The sequence below is a fragment of the Thunnus maccoyii genome, chromosome 12, assembly GCF_910596095.1.
Source record: "Thunnus maccoyii chromosome 12, fThuMac1.1, whole genome shotgun sequence".
Lineage (NCBI taxonomy): Eukaryota > Metazoa > Chordata > Actinopteri > Scombriformes > Scombridae > Thunnus > Thunnus maccoyii.
Window position 1 is genome coordinate 10,037,890 of NC_056544.1, and position 14,999 is coordinate 10,052,888.

The window sequence follows — 14,999 nt, forward strand, 5'->3', positions numbered from 1 at the left end:
GTGACAGGTGAAAGTGAATTTGTGAAGATGACATTGACTCTAATGAGATGCTATAGTTTCTATCAGCCGCTCGAGCGTGCAGCACCGGTAGATGAATATTCAGGAATCAGAGCCTCATTTAGCATTAACACAAAATGGAAATTCTTTGGTTTTAAATTAGATAAGGTTGCACACATAGCACAAATAGTCCTACTGTAGGTACTGTGCTGGTGCTGTTATTTTTTCTTTCGCTGTGCTTCAACCATCTGTCAGTGATATTGATGTTTCTCAGCAAGGGCTACAGGGCTCAGGATGAAGGAAAGGAGTGAGGAAATATTTGTGGATGTAGTCATACACATCTTCTCATCACTCCTTCACACTGAGTCTGGGGACGCATATAGAGACCTGAGGTTTGATACTGGACTGCAATCAGTTTTAGTCAGTGGTGAGAGCACACATATAGAAATACTCAGGCACAAGTAAAAGTCTTGCATTCAAAGCTTAAGGAAAAGTACACAAGTACACAACTTTGGCAGTTAAATTACTCTATAATATATATGTGTTGGGTATATTAATCTATATCATAATCCACAAAGTAACTACGGCTGTCAAATAAATGTAGTGGAGTCAACAGTAGCATATGAAGTACAAGAAAATGAGAATACTCAAGTATAAGTATGTCAAAATTGTGCTTAAACTTGCATTAACTGTTTATTGGCCACTTGGAGCAGCAGAAAAAAGGTGTAAATACAACACATCATAACCCTTTAAACCTGTTAGCAAACATGCTTATTTACACATTCAGCAGTTACAGAGAAACATTAACATTCATTGGGAGTTGTGTTTCTGTCTACCTGGTGAGTGTAAATCCAATATTCACTCTCTTTTAGTTCTCTGTTTTTGCTCTCTACCGACTCCTGAGGGAATTATCTGTCTCTTTAGCTGTTAAATGCTCCACTATGTTCACCAGCAATCCGCGAACTGTGTCTGTTTGCCGTTTGATGCTGAGTAGGTAGTGTACAGTGGGTTTTTACAGTTTTTTCTCCGAAAACAGCTGCCTGCTGCGGCCAATAATGACGCTATGAGAGTAGTGAGAGTGAACCAAAACAGTAACGCTGCAGCCAGACCGCTCAACAATGAGCTGAAACTTGTTATAAAGCTCCGTAAAGCCGAGCAGAGCTGCAGAGTCGGGTGGTAATTCTCTGTAGGTTCATCAGTTCAAGTAGCATCTCTCACATTAAGTATTGTCATTTGATATATTGTTATTATTAAAAATATTGATTATAGCCATTTTAAGTGCAGTACCTAAAGTACAGTACTAAGTTACATTCAACCACTTGTTAGCAATGCTAGCAGCATGGCTCTAGCGATGGCAATAACAGTCTGTCAGTCGATCAGTCCATCACTTTAGTCCAGACTGAAATATCTCAACAACTATTGGAAGTATTACTGTAACATATTCTGCAGATGTTCATGTTCTCCAGAGGATGAATCCTACTGACTTTGGTGGTCCTCTGACTTCTCCTCTAGCACCACCATGAAGTTGACATTTGTGGATTTCAATGTCTCAACAACTATTGGTTGGATTATCAGGAAATCTGGTACACACATTCATGCTCCATTCATAATTATTTCTAATAACTTACAACTAACTTCCGTAACTTTTCATCAAGCGCCATCATCAGGTCAAAATTTCAGTTTGTTCCGTACTTTGGTTCATGACCAAATTCTTGTAAAACTAATAGCATCAAATAACATCAGCTGTACTTTGTGTGTTATAGATGCTGACATTAGCAAATGTCAGCATCTATATGTTAAGATGGTGAACATTGTTAATATTGTACTTGATAAACATCAGCACATTAGCATGCTAACATTTAAAATTTAGCTCAAAACACAACCTGACAGAGCAGCTGGCATGGCTGTAGAATCTTAGTCTTGCTTACATCAAGGTGTCAGACTTTTTCCCAAAGCCTGTATTTTTAAAGTCATAATTTGGCACAAAGAGTTCTGCTTTTTAAAGGTTTCGTTGAGCTGGAATTTTGAAGTTCATTGTTTTTGCTTCCGCTTCAAAGAGTGGAGTAGAAGAAAGCGGTGCTCCTGGCTGCTGTGAGGTTCCCTAGCTGTGGACTGCAGATAATGAGACGGTATCTGGTAGCCGGTGGAGAGCAGCCCAGCCGGACCAGAGCATCAGTCCGAGGAGAATCGGCGTCTCATCCAGTCAAACAGTAGCATAAGGTTTTCTAAGGTACATCCTGAATTCCTCCAGGTTTAATGTCTCCATCAAAAGAAGATCAAAAGGAAGGGATTAGAGCTACATAACAGAGGTAAGTGTGGAGAGGAGTCTTCGCTAAACTCCAGGGCGCTTTTGATACCACTCATCCCTGCCAAACCGTAGCCATGGCAACAGTGGAGAGTGTGCGGCACTGATAAGAGTGCGACAGGGGATGAAGGGGTTGACAGATCATTTTGGAGAAGTCTGACCCTTCTGCAGAAGGACCGTCGTCTTGTCTGGGAAATTAATACCATACGCAGATGGTGTGTAGAGATTGACAGTCTCGGACCCACTTCTCCCTGTGGGAGCAATTTAACACATATCATACTACAAAGTGTTAACTTCAGACACTAGTGAGGGTATTTTCACACTGTAAATGTCTGTGACTGTGGGTCTCTTCTTCAAGTCCTTTAGGATTTATCTGCTGTGCCAAGCTTACCCTGTTTAACATTGTTATGAAAATATGCACAAAACTCCACTACCATGCCTTTAGCTGTGCTTTAGCACGGTGCTACAAAACGGTTCTCATGCAGAAATAGATGTTCAACATCAGGGACTCAAGTTTTTAAACGGGCAGAGTCACATAAGGCCACAAATTAAATATCGACACTCTAGTTCTTCCCTTATTTGTTAAAAGTGCACTCCTTGCAAGCAGGACTTTGTGTAAACAAGATTGAAAAAAAAAGACTTACTAGCTATGGAAAACCGCTGGGAATCCTTTATTTCCCCTATTTGTCTCTGAACACATGAGCAGAGAGAGAAAGGAGGAAGAGGAAGAGCAACGTACAGTAGAAGGGCCTCCAGCCTGCCTCAGGGGCAGCAAGCCGGATACAGCGTATGATTTGACAAACAACGTTAGTTTTTGCACCACTGATTCAGGCAGAGTGTACTTAATTAGTAAAAATGGACACTAATTGAGCCCCAGCTGTATGTTCAAAAAAAAGAGAGATGTGAATCTCTAAGCACACACCAACCCAAGAGCTCCAAGTCTCTCTGATCCTCTTCTCCCCCCTTAGCTCCGTCTGTTCACTCAGTGAGCGTAGCGGCTTGTTAGCACACTGGGAGATTTGTAAGGATAATGAAAAGTCAGGAGAAGATGGGAGATTCAGCATGAGGACTGCAGGACTTGTTCTTCGCTGAACAACATGTTGTCCAGCAAGTGTTGTAGCAGCCCTTAAACCTCCAATTTCCATGGAGAGCAGTACATGATTTACAGCTAAATGGTAAATCTCTTCTGTTAAAATCAAGCTATGGAATCGCACTGGGCATTTCATAAGACAGAAAACATCATTTGCACATTTTGTTCAGTGAAGGAGAGTAAATATGATTTCAGGATCTCAGCCAGACTGACACAACTGCTGCAGCTAAGTGAACGAACACAACAAACTTGAAAGCTGACTTCACTAAAAACATGTAAATGAGCTTTTTGCTATGCTAATGAAAATGTAAATGTTCAAAAAAATAAAATAAAATAAAAAGTACAGCCAGAAGGCAAAGTAGAAACAGTTAAATAAAGTGAATTTGTCTGTGTGTGTCCACAGGGAGTCTTCATGTCTTTCCACTGAACACAAATCTGTGCAAATGTGTTTGTCATAGTTTATTTTCAGCTGGGCAGGTTTCATTCAGTGTATATATATATTTATTTATTTATTTTTTTTAATTTTTTTTCTTAGTGATGATCGCCTTAATTGTGTGATTGGTGTTTTTTTCTGACAGATGTTGCAGTGTAGTTGTTACACACAGATGCTTTCACATGTCACACACTATGATCATGATAATTATAATCATTACATTTGTGTCAGCGTTTTGTTTGTTATTTTTCAGTCATCTGTCTGACAGGATCATGCAGTATGTAGCATAATGTGTCCCTTTAGACTTATTTAGTGATTTATCCATTGAAACCCAACTTATTGACAAACAAATAAATCATCATGGCACGCACTCGGTCAAGAAGAAATATAATATATGCCCAAATAGATTTCTAAACTCTCAAAAGAATAGTCTTTTTAATATTCATCTTCATTTTGCAGACACACTAATCACACAGCTGCTGACATCTTACTGTAGCTGCGGTCAAATAGTTAATCCAATCAGTCCTCTAAATGAAAAATATTTCAGAAACTGTACAATGCATGACATGCTCACACTTTATAATCCAATTTCCTCTTATATAGAAGTAATCTCAATTAGCACTATGCTAGAAAACCTGTTAAATCTGTCATCTGTCTGACATAATTAAACTAATTTAACTCTTTAAGATGAATTATTTATAGTCAGAGTGTTGTTAATGTTACACTGACAGATGCTTCTCTTTGGCAGCAAAGCTTGTTGCTCATACTTACCACTTCCTGTACTGGATCTATAAATGACGGTCACTCTGAAGGACAACAGCGCTGCCCTCTTGATGCTGACTGCTGATAGCCTGCAAGCTTTTATTTGCCATGTTGCTGAAAACAGATATTGACCCTTTTTTTTATTTACCAAGTTAAACTCAGTGTAGCTAAATACATTTTCTGTTTCCATGAAGTTCTAAGAAAAGATGTTTTTGTGTAAATCTTCATGTCTTCATCGTGTCCTGGTCATCAAAGGCAGGAATTCAGACTGCCTGTAATCTGATTTTAGGGAGACTGTTGAGAAAGATACTTTCCTGCTGGTTTTAGTATAAACAATCAGGCAGCTGAGAGAAAACGCAAGAGAGATGTTTGTGGTGCGTGTGCAGATGTGTGTTAATATAAAGAGGATGCATATAGAAGGTGAAGCTGTTTTCACACAGTAAATAATCATAAACAACATTTCGACCTCTACAGTCACATGATAATGTTGTATTACTGTATATCGATCCTTCCAAGTCAACTTAAAGGCCACAAGAACGAATCGGTTTGTGAAAACAGTTGTATAACGTCGTCTCTGGAGGAGCTTTGTCAGGACTGTGTCCTGTGTGTTTTTTGCTTTGTACTGTTTGTTATTGTGCTGTTATATGTTTTAATCATGACCTGCTGAAGGGACTGCAGATGAAAATTAGCTATAAGCTAACTCTGGTACAGTACAACAAATTGTAACATTTATGTTTAACACTGTACATGGTCCCAATAAATACATAAATACAAAATACAAGGCTTAGAAAACAGCCCGGATGATGTCATAGTGATGTCATCAGGGTATCTGCTTGAGCTTGGAGGCTACAAATGAATAAGAAAAACCTGCTTTACAATCGGACACGTGGTATTTGAATGTATGCATTTACTAAGAGTGTTGAATGAATGACACTATACTATTATTAACAATTCATAATTATTATAATTATTAATCACTTATATATTTATAACTTCAAACAAGCCAAGCTGTTGTGTTTGAATGACTCACAATATTGGTGTTTATAGCATCAGTAAATAAGAAAAGTGATACCATAATTTGAAATCATGACCATATTCTGCAGATGAAGTCCTGCAAAACAATTCACTTGGCATGCAATGCATATTCCCCAATATGCAAATACACTTCATAGCAAGATGTGCAGCCGTTTAGAGGACAGAAGTTTCATTAAATGTATCCCAACACAGTTCTAATAATGTGATGTATTATATATCTATAATTGAATGTGAACTATCCTGGTGTTTGCTGTGAGTGAAGAAGAAAACATTGAAAAAGATTAATCAATTTCTTTTTAAGCCCCTTTTGAAATGCAGTGGTTAAGCCTCTATTTGAAGTCTGTGTCTTATAGCTGCCAGTTAGAGGTCCAAGATGAAGCGACCTTCTGTCGACACAAAACACACCTTCTTCTTGAGCGATTTCCATTTGAGGATGCTGATGAATACAGCAAGCACCAGAGTTTAACCTCATTCTGAAAGCTTAAAGCCGAGACTTTATTTTTCAAATGTCCCGTGCAGGTTACCGGCAGTCACTGCACGATCAAAACAAGATATGAAAGTTTAGTGAAGGGCACACTTGATTTAATTAGGAGGAAGATTTTTTCCCGCTGCTACTCATAATCGTCTTGTTTTTCCTCGGCTGTGCCTTCCCATTATTTTCTAACATACAGTAATGAAAGTCTGTGCTGATTGCAACTGCACTGGTGAATCCTCTGCTCATTTTAACACATTAACATAGTTTACAACAACTAGATGAGCTCCTGATGAAAGCGATTTGATTAGAAAATGGTGCATAGTTATGAAATGTAGGCTAGAATACCTCTGTTAATTGAAGTTGGAAGTGTTTTGTACTACAGTCACTGATTGCACTTCTCCTAAAACAGACCCTTTAACACCGACACCAACAAGTATTAACTTATAATTTACATTACAAGCATTTATACAACCTCAAAATCATTCATCTACTTTTTAAAAAAAAGTATCAACACTCTGAGAACTGTGCTCGCCTATTTCAGGAGTGGTTGCTTTTTACCAACATTGCATCAACTTACATCAGATTGATGATATATGGATGTTGTGGCCGCAGTGTGGTGCACTGAACAGAGAGGAGACAAAGCACTTTCAATCCTCTGTTGGAGAGCAAAACACTGAGTCCGAATATGGACTCAGACCTCTGACCCTCCCTGTGGAGGAGGGTTAAGTGAAAAGAGAATTTATAAATGGAGATCATTTCACATTAATGCCCCTAGGGTGTATTTCAACGCCAATAAAAACCCACCTAAAACATAAATCAGCTGAAGCGGGACAAAACTATCCCCTTGTTTCTGTCAGTTAAAATGAATCTGCTGATGAGACTTTATTGTTGCTATTTAATTCAATAACTGAAGGATTAAAATGGTAAAGCCATATGGAACAAATGCTCCTACAGAGGGTAATGATCATATTGAGGATCTTGGTTTTGAATGCATTTCCTAAAGTCCGGAGCACGTGTGTGGGTCGGTGATAATTACAGCTGAAATGATCTACTGTTTTGTGGGGAACTCGCTGGTCCTCCTTGCTGGTAATCCAGTCCGAATGAGGCTTTAGTCTGGTTAAAAAAGCCTCAGTAATTTCCTAAAACAGCTGGGCACTGTACTTTTTAGCATATTTGACTTAAGCAGGAGTAAATAGTGCATTTTTTAATAATCATTTTCAGCTGGCGATTAATACACATTTGGCGCTCTAAGTGAGTATTTACAGCAGGAGAACAGTGCATGTGTGAAATAAACTATGTTCATCGTAATGAAGGAACATGTCAGTTAGTGCGATAGTGTGGCTCATTGATGTGATTTTAATAGTTTTTGGACAACAACGGAGCTCTGTGACACAGAGGAATAACATATATCAGGCTCTGGCGACACAGACAATACTTGTTAGTAGATGAATACATTCTTGGTTTTGATCTTTTCGTGGGAATTGTTGACAATAACAAAATACATACCACCAGATTTATCCTCTGAGCGTGGTGAGTTTCTAATACATAAATCCTTTTAATGATCAAGACATCTTTTTGTTCTGTTTGGCCAAAGCCAACATATTTGCTCTTGTATTTTCCTGAGACTGAATTTATGTTTCACTATTACTTTTCCATGAATCACAACTAGAGACTAAAAACGCCCTCGAGGCTACAAACATGAAAACAGCAAGGTCAGTATTTACTCTGGCGTTGGTAATATAAAGCTCATCTCAACACTAGTGTCTCCAATTACGACAGACCACTGGGCTCGCTGCTCTTCCTTAATAGCTTCCTCCATATCTGACACTCTTCATTTCACGTAATGAGAGTCTTCAAGATGTGAATAAAGGTATGCATATGATTTGGTACAAGGGCTGAAAATGAGATATGCCTCGGGGCTCACTTCAAACAAGACAAAATTTGCAGCTAAAGAGAAACTCTGTGGCTTTAAACCAGACATCTGTTCTTCGTCCCTCATTGGGCCGAAAAAAGAAGCAGCCAGGGCCTTGGTGCCAAGGAGCCTCTGTCTAAATCTTTGCCAACATATTTGTCACTGTGGCCTCATTGACCAGAGAACCAGCCAGCCACTCAGCCTAATGGTACGGTCATCTGTCGGTTCATCTCGCAACTCACAGCTAAAACCTTACGACACTGAACATCAGAGAGGAGCGGTGGAAGAGGAGGAGGAGGGAGAGTGAAACCAAATCCCTGACTGGATTCACTCCTCGCTGTTAACACCGTAAAGTCACCTAAAGTTTATTGCCTGTCCATTTGCAAGCAATCCAAAGAGAGGCTCTACTCTCCCAGGAAGCTTCAGAAAGCTCCTTAACTGCTTGACCTTCCTGTGTTTTTATGGAGCTGGGGAGCAATTTAACATGTTTTAGTTTCTCTGCTACACCGGCTAAGATGCAAGATGTGACATGAGGCTTGAAATCAGCATCAGCTATCTGACCGCGGAGATGGTCTGCTACACAGAGCCGGTATCAGCCCAAAACATCTCGACCACATTTGTCAGTGCTCAGCCCAGCTGGCCTGTTGTGCATGCAGGCCTGTCCAGCTGTAGTTTATCATAAAACTGGCTTTAAATTGCATTATGCAATTACCTTGGAATCTAAGGGCTCTGTAATAGAGATATTCACCGAGTGCACAATGACGCTGAGTCTAGAGGAGACATCTGACTGCATCAACAATAGACTGAGGAGACAGGGTTAGAGAAAAGAAACTGTCATACAGCCGCAGCTCCAGTTTATCTTTTAATTAACATCTCCAAGACCAAGACAAACACTGTATCAATAATGCAACAGTAACATGCTACAATATTAATGTCAGATGAAATGAGGTAATTAGACGGGGGGGAAACTATTTTAAGCACGTCTGCCCTGCTAGCATGTGGAGCCCAGTTATTCAGTAAAAGAGAGGCGATAGAGCCATGAGAAGAGGAGAGCAGCTGATCTCATGTGCGAATGTGGCCGACGGGAGGGGAGCGAGGGCCAACATTTTGTTTGTCAGGACGAACAAATGGTGACAAACGATGGCAAATTGGAGTGAAGGCCCCCTGCTGAGCTATGGTCTGCCCACTGGGGTCCCAATAGAGCAGAGGTGCTAGCTTGGGAGAATAAAGACACACACACACACACACACATGTATAAAGTTATCGAAATGTAATAAAGTTCAAGGCGTGGCGTGCATACAGAAAGACCCTCGCACACAATGATAAGATGCCAGAGAAAAAAGGAGCCATTGGAAGAAGCAGAGACAACACACACAAAGGCTCCCTTGCTATCTAATCCAATGTTTCACATGAAAGAGTTGAGCCTCTGCTGAGGACTAAAACAGCATTTGGCCTAATCCTATAAATCTATATGATTGAGACAGATGGAAAGTAAGTTCTCTGTCTCTGCCTCTGGGAAAAAAAAAAAAAAAATACCCCACACCTCTCACCCAAACCCCTGATTTCCAGCTTGTATACCTCACCCCCTGCGTTGTGAAGTGAAGTGAAACTGTGCGGTGAAGAGCGTAGTAGAAGTGGTAACCACAACACAGTCATAAATAGATTCCGGGGGCCAGCTCCAGCCATGTACAGAAAGTGTATTTCATTTAATTGGCTGGATAAGACAAAGATTTTTAATTTCCCCTGAGATCTGGGTTGCCAACTTTTGTTTTTACGTGGCGGAGAAGTAGAACTACACTCAGAGCAGTGCCAGGAATTTACAATGCTCTCTTTACCACAGGCGATGCTGTGTTTTGTCTCCTCAGAGAGCTTCGCAGATATTGGATTAATTATGCAGATGTTTAAATATCAACCCCACTAAACACTACTAGTCTGTGAACCTTACTTTGTGTGTGCGCTGTCTCCCAAGATCTATCATGGCATATGCTCTGGCACAGTGGACACACACTTACAGCTTTTTCATCTCTCTCTGTGCTTCCCCTTCCCTCGCTCCCTCCTCCACACAGACAGGCCATTGTGTGCGGGCACAGATGAGATTTGCATGCATGTTAGACTGGATTACACATGCAGGCTCTGGGAACCTGGACCCCTGTGGTCTCCCTTCACTGTTTCGTCCTGCAACCGGCGAGCTTTCCTTTCAATCCACGACTTCAAACAAATCTCACAGCTTAATTGGCTCAGAAACATACAAAATCAAAGGTTAAATTCTCTAGATTTTGGGAGAGAAGCGGGTGAAAAAGTTTCTTTGCAGTTGCCTGCTGCTGGTATTTGCCTCAAAATCAACCCTCCCCCATCAAATTTTGCATCCATCAGTGGTCAGATTCATAACTTGGGGAGATGAGAGTGTGCGAAAGGGTTAATCCTCTAAGTGATATGTATAATGAGAAGCTTAATCCTTGATCTGAAGATTCTGTGTCTAAGAGGGTGGAGATAACAGATAAGAGCAGCCAAATCTCCTTAAAAATAGATGGCAGCAGATGTAACAAACATCTAATGAATTGATTTTAATTTCAAATTGCTGCTACATTATGTCAATACTTTCCTTGATCATATTTGTTTGTGTGTCTGTGTTGTGTGTTGTGTGTTCTGTGTGTGTGTGTGTGTGTGTATGTGTGTGTGTGTGTGTGCGTGCGTGTGTGTGTGTGTGTGTGCGTGTGTGTGCACTCCGTGGTCAAGCTTCTCCATCATCCATCAGTGTATTTATAGTGCATTTGATGACAATTGAACAGTACTAAAGTGCCTGCAAACAGACAATAAAAAAATCCATCTCAAAGCATTTGTGTGTCATTACATCTATTCATATGAGCATTAAAGTAAATTGTCAAATGCTGTCTTCTTTAAGCAGCTAAGCCCCGCAGAGCCTCTGCTCAGCAGGATTATAAATGAGATAGGATTTAATATTGATCCTTGGCTGACCTCCTATGAAGTTCTCATCATTTTATAATATTCTTCACACATACTGTTAATGAGATCAGTGGGCTCCCACAGGTCCATCCACAGATAAACCTTGACCTTAACGCTGTCAGACAACAAGCATGACCGAGCTTTTTACAGCCACAGGAGGATGAAAGGAGGATGAAGGAGGGTGAAGTGAAACATGAGGATTAGCTGTTTACTTGATTTGTTTACCGCCGGCAGGATGGACAGGCCTGCATCTACCCATGAAAATAAAGTGTTGGTTGGAGCACTATTTATTGGCTTCATAGCAAATCGAGCTTTGCTGAGTAACACCACCTTCAAAAGGGCCAGACCGTGAAATATTGGATAATTTTACCTCACACTGGAACGAAACTGGTTGATGAGCAAATTTACTGTCAGCTCTGAGGCTCTCTGCTGCTGCTGCTGCTGCTGCTGCTGCTGCTGCTACAAAAAGAAACTCTCTCTGTGTGTCTGCACAAAGCAACACAAGGTTCAGCCACATATCTAAATGAGCCTGATAATTATCTGAATATATTTCCATTGATATTACAATGGGCTCCAATCAATGAGCGAGGCTGCCTTAAACTACGTGTATGTGTGTGTCCCAAAGGCATTCATTTCACCAAGGCTCATATATGAGTACGGGGGTGGATGGTCGGTGTGGGTGGAGGCAATTGATTCAATGTATCTGAGGCGATGCCAGCCGTGCGGAATACAAACACACAGTCATGGGAGCTATAAGAAATGCAAGAAGGGGGCTACCTGAGCGACTGTTGCCTCTGCACATACACAAACCCCTGAGCGCCGGCTTCACATGCAATAAATCAAATCATTTGCCTTCCCACCAGCGAGTCCTGTTTTTGAATCTGAAACTGCTTATAAGAAAGAGACATGAAAAATTGTGATTTGTATTACCAATAGCGAGCCATGAGCACACACTGTCCCCTCTCCTCTCCTTCTCTTTTTTCCCCCCACTCCCCTGTCAGCTCATTAGTAGCCCATCTCGATATTGCTATAAGGTGTAGTTATCCAAACCCTCATCCAATTATGCCTGCTCGCACTTATAACACCGTGAATTAGATCAAGAAAAACTTTCACATAATTGGTCACAAATTTCTCTCCGTGTATGTGACAAGCAGTTCCTCTAAATCTCTCTCACACACACACACACACACACACACACATGCGCATCATTGGACTGGAGCCACACCCTGGCAAAGACATCCAGAAGTCAGGTTCTTAAGTCAGCAACAATGACGGTGAAACAGTAAATCTTTGACCGAGCTGGCTGTTGACCAACCCCTGACATCTATTTAAAAGATTTTTTTAATGAATCGCCTTAACCGCGGAAACAAAATGACACCCTGAATAAATATATTCTTGTAAAATTAAATCTCTTAATAAATGATTTGTAAGGACAAATCTTTCCGCACAAAATATAGATAGCAGCAGAGGAAAATGAATCATGGAATGAATATAGCTGGCCTGATTTCACCCCCCTTCATGTTTTTCGCCAGACTATAACTCATCTATCATCTACGAGCCATTAACAACCATCTTCAATCCAGCTAATACCATCAGGAAGAGAAGAGCCACTCTGCCCCTCTGCTGCCGCTAACATAATTGTTATACATTGGCTCCAGTCAAATGCTGTTTTTCTCTTTGCAACCAATTACCTTTATCTTTGTTAGATGACAGCATCAATTTGCCTTCAGAGCTGGTCAATGCAAATAAGTGAAAACAGCCTCTGGTAAATTTCCCTTTGATAAAAAGAGGATATTTATTAAAGATAAGCCACTTAAGTGGTGAGTGAGCTGGACCACCTCTGAACTGTAGTTACTTCACTGTTTACAGTTCAGTTCATTGCACATACGCAGCAACACAAAAATAGTAAACACTTAATTATGGTTAAGGCTACCAACATATTTTCACACTCTACTGAATAACTAAAATAACCACTGGCAGCAGCCGAGTTATTCTTCCTCAACCTGGCATGAAAATATCGTAGTGTACGGAAAGCGGATTGAGTCATTTATAGTCACATAGTAGTACAACTTGCACATCCTTCCTCTACACCTGCATCTGTTCCTCGACCGGCTCCACACGAGAGCAACCAGGGTTTCCACTCTTCAATTACATAACATTATTTTATCTCTGGCTTTTACTTACCTCACAAAATCCCATCTCCATAGCGACAGACCCTCGTCCATGGTTCACAGAAATAATTGTTGCCTCCTGCATCAAATGGTTGTTCTGTGTATCTTTAAAATTTCATAACTTGTGCGTCTGTGCCTACCTTTGGTATATTTAACATAAAAGCCCAAGGCCTGTGACTTTTCTATTTATGTCCTCGGGGGGGTTGTGTGCCACCTCTATAGGCCGTTACAGAGGATGAGTTGATGCACCGATCCAGACAATCTTTGTATGAAATCAGGAGAAGCACTATACAGAACACAAGCACTTTGTCTTGGTTTGTGCCTCATATGCTGGTGCCACATCTGATCAGTTATTTTGAATTATATTAATGAGACTATACATTTAGAGGCCAGAAAACATATTTTCTCAATCAGCTCCTCACTCTGAGTGATGGGGTCCCACATGAACACACTATTTTCTGCCAAACTTAGAACAGTTTTGGTTATTTAAAGTGAAAGATTTCTGTATTTGCGTTTTTGTTCTTGCTTTTCTTATTGGCTTTAAGTGGGTGGGGCTCAACTGGAAAAAGTTGATGTAATGTACTTCTGTGCACCAATCAGAGTTTAGAAACATTTGAATCCAAATGTGATAGTGATAGTTGTGGGGTTGTTTGCTATATGTGGCCAGCTCAGTCTGTAGACGAATTTAAAGTTTAAAGTCCCCCTTCCACTCGAAAATATATTTTTATTCTTGTTCCTTCAATCTGATGTTTGAGCTTCACTGTGCAGAATGATTTATATGCCGAGTTTGACACTAGAAGGCTGATTTCACTTTCATCTGCTGAAGAGGGAAAGTTTCTCTGGGCTCTCCTTGAATCTCAGTTTAACACGTGTACCATAGAGCACGATTTGTGACATCACAACCTGTTTTGAAAGCCAGTCATGGTCCAGTATATAACATTCACAAGTGTGATGTGGAAATTCAAAGCCTCCAGTGCAAAAACACTGAGACTTTACAGTGAGGTAGGAGACAACTTGAGTCCAGCAGTTAAACTTCTGAAACAAACAATATTTGCATATTCATAGATTCTGGATGTTTCAATGATGGAGACAGAGTAGATGTGATTTTAAGGATTTTAACAAGGTTATTCAACTTTTTTTGTAGAAAAACTATGTCAGAAACACATAATTTTTCCAAGCAGAGTATTTTTTACACTTCTTAAAGCATGTCTGGAGGTCATCTTTAAGTGTTGTGCTCTCTAGTGATGCCACCATTACTGCAGTGGCACAATCAAACTGACTCTGAAATAAGTTTGGATTGACTGCAGTCAGCGATCACCCCCCCTGATAAATGAAATTAGCCATGGACCCAAGTAATGGTGGAAGTTTTTCAGTCTCAGATCACTAGTTTGAAATCGATTGTGATAGCTTTGGGGGAAAAAAATGCTCCGAGCTCCTTGGGGAGGATGTGAAAGCGCTGTGTAGTAATTAAACCTGGCCAACATTACCGGCTAGCTTATGGTCATAAATCAACAAGCTTGCAATCCATTATTTCTTGTGTTGTAATCTGATGCAATATATCATTTAATAAAAAATCGGAAACACATGTAGTGGAAGTTTTAACAAAAAACAGGATGAACTCAGCTAGCAAGAGATCAGAGACATCTGTGTTTAGCAGTGTCTGATCGGCTCATTGTCAACATGTTGCTCAAAATGCTAAAGTGAGGATATAATGGAGTTAAATTAAATTGAAATTAATTTCATATAGCAGAGGCCTAGCAGCTATTAAAGGATAGGTTCACAATTTCCCAAGTTTGTCTTAAAATGATAGTCAGGTGCCAGAATGAACATTGAAAGTGGTTTTGCTTGCTGTAAT